We start from the raw sequence: 3406 nt of genomic DNA, 5'->3' as shown, positions 1-3406 counted from the left end.
TGTGGAGGGGGAGGGGGGAGAATGAAATTAAACGAGGGAGGAGGAGGAGGAGGAAGAGGAGGAGAGGAAGAGGAGGAGGAGGAGGAGGAGGAGGAGGAAGAGGAGGAGGAGGAGGAAGAGGAGGAGGAGGTAGGAGAGGAATCGAAGAGGCATTTGCGGGATACGTCGAGTCAATGAGGCGGGAAGAGAAAGGTTCCCTAAATGGAATTGGGATCGGGAGGGTTGGGCGGATGAGGGGAGGGTGGAGGGGTTGAGGAGAGGGTGGAGGTGGTTGAGGAGAGGGTGGAGGTGGTTGAGGAGAGGGTGGAGGTGGTTGAGGAGAGGGTAGAGGGGGTTGAGGAGAGGGTAGAGGGGGTTGAGGAGAGGGTGGAGAGGGTTGAGAAGGGAGTTGAGGGGAAGGTGGAAGGGGGAGGTTAGAAATGGAGGGGGAACTCAGGGTGGAGGGGGAACTGAGGGTGGAAGGGGAGCTGCGGATGGAAGGGGAGCTGAGGGTGGAAGGGGAGCTGCGGATGGAAGGGGAGCTGAGGGTGGAAGGGGAGATGAGGGTGGAAGGGGGAAGGGTTGAAGGGGTGAGGGGAAGTGATAAGGGGAGGGAAGAGGTGGAGGAGTAGTTCAAGGGTGGAAGGGGTTGAAGAGAGGGTGGAGGGGGTTGAGGAGAGGGTAGAGGGGGTTGAGGAGAGGGTGGAGGGGGTTGAGGAGAGGGTAGAGGGGGTTGAGGAGAGGGTAGAGGGGGTTGAGGAGGTGGAGGGGGGGTTGAGGAGAGGGTGTAAGGGGGAGGGGTTTGGGGTTGAGGGGGAGGAGATGAAGGGGAGAGGAGAAAGAGGGGAAGTGGCAAGGATGGAAGCCTTCAAAGGAAAACAAAACACACACACACACACACACACACACACACACACACACACACACACACACACACACACACACACACACACACACACACACACAAGGCTCATTACTTGTAACCGGAAATCTGCTGCGGGCACATTACGAATCTAATTAACACAATATCATGAAAAGCTAATCATATCACTGCAGTCAAATTTGGATTCATCGTTTTTGTCTGTTTTGTGTCGAAACCTCCGCTTACGAACTCCCAAGAGCCGGGACTCCCACGAACGAACGTTGCTCCGCAGACATATGACAAAACGTTTTCTTTGTCAGGAGGGCTGGATTCTTAAACGTTGCTTGAAGGGATTCTTCATCTGTACTTGGTCGGGATTCTTAAACATTACTTGGACGGGTCTAAGAATGACCTTCAATAACAAATAACGAGAAGAGTTTCAATAACAAAGTATCCCCGTATGCGGTATCCACCCCCCCTCTCTCTCTCTCTCTGTCTCTCTCTCTCTCTCTCTCTCTCTCTCTCTCTCTCTCTCTCTCTCTCTCTCTCTCTCTCTCTCTCTCTCTCCTCTCGATTATCTATAATTCTCGTAAACGCACTCAAACACACGCGCGCGCGGGCGCGCGCACAGGCATACATTTCTGTACACGTATGTGTGTGTGTGTGTGTGTGTGTGTGTGTGTGTGTGTGTGTGTGTGTGTGTGTGTGTGTGTGTGTGTGTGTGTGTGTGTGTTTGTGTGTCTGTATGTGTGTGTGTATGTGTGCGCATATGTATATGCATGTGTGTGTGCGCATGTGCGCGTTTGTCTGCGCGCACACATGCATGTGTATCCGCATATGCGTGCGCGTGTGCGTGTTGGGACGTGCCTTATCGTGTCTTGGGCGCAAACATGCATGCAAGAAACCCTCATGCGTGCATGATTTCGTGTTTGTGTTGGTCACACTCCCCTCCTCCTCCCTCCGTCTTCTCCTACTTCGTGAATTCACGCTCAACTGGACAAGAGTCTCTCTTTGTCTCGATCAGGAAGCTTTATCGCTCGGGCAAGGAGCCAGCAAGAATTCGGGCCCTCTTTCCAGGTGCCTCAAGGATTTAGGTCGATTGGTGTCGATCTGTCGAACTGGCAGTGGAAAGATACACATACTGTATATACATACATACATATATACTCGTATATCGAGTCCTTGGACGTACTGCGTTTCAATTTCTGCATGTTCGCCTCCATCGGGTCTCTCGATGTTGATGGCTTAGAATTAAAGTGCATTGTGGTTGATAAAAATGTATCACTCTTCACTGGGACCCATTCAGTGTTGTACATATACAGTACATATATATATATATATATATATATATATATATATATATATATATATATATATATATATATATATATATATATATATATATGAACAAGCTTTTATTCTGGCAACATATCTATTGATCCCTTTGGTTTTTATTCGTTTTCATTTTATATATTTAATTTAGTTTAATTAATCTTATGTATAGTACTATATTTTATACTATCTTTTGTCAAGCACCATTGAAATAAAAAGAGGAAAGATACAGATACACGAAGAAGCAAATAAATATTTAAATGTATTGATAATTGCAGATAAACTAATAGATACATGAATAAATAGATAAATACCAATTTAAGTAAATAAATAACTTATAAATAGACGAATGGATAGATAAAGAGATAAAGGAATGAATAATATAAAATAAATCGATAAAGAGAGAAGTACATGTTTAGACAGATAGATAGATGATTGAATAAGCTAATGAATACAGAACTTATAAATACATGGATAAATAAAAAAATATATATATATGATGAGTAATGATAAAAAAGAGAAGTTGACCTAGGAAACGCATACTTGCAACCTAGGCTTTCCTCAGTATATCCTGTATCGTAAACTATTTCCTAAAATAGATAAATAAATAACAAATAAATAATAATAGTAATAAAGCATAATAATGTTAATTATAATATAATACCGATAATTATGATGATACTACTACTACTACTACTACTACTATTAAGAATAATAATATTACTAATAATATTGACAACAACAAAACAACAACAACAACAACAACAACAACAACAACAACAACAACAACAACAACAAAAAAATAATAATAATAATAATAATAATAATAATAATAATAATAATAATAATAATAATAATAATAATAAATAATAATAAATAATAATAAATAATAATAATAATAATAATAATAATAATAAATAATAAATAATAATAATAAATAATAATAATAATAATAATAATAAATGATAATAAATAATAATAGATAATAATAGATAATAATAATAATAATAAATAATAATAATAATAATATTATTATCATTAATAAACACCAATAAAAAGATAAGTAAAAAAGTGACCCACTCTCTCATGCCATCACGCGTAATACATATCTCTTTTTTTTTCTTTCTTTTTTCAGCTCCAAACTAAGCCACTTCACCTCGCCTCTAGCAAGCTTAGCTTTGGTCAAACCAAATAGCCTTTGAAAACTGTAATATGTTCGCATATACATATGTG

Source organism: Oratosquilla oratoria, chromosome 28 (genome assembly GCF_046742065.1).
Source record: "Oratosquilla oratoria isolate Oo_2021 chromosome 28, ASM4674206v1, whole genome shotgun sequence".
Taxonomy (NCBI): Eukaryota; Metazoa; Arthropoda; class Malacostraca; order Stomatopoda; family Squillidae; genus Oratosquilla; species Oratosquilla oratoria.
This window is presented reverse-complemented; position numbering follows the sequence as displayed.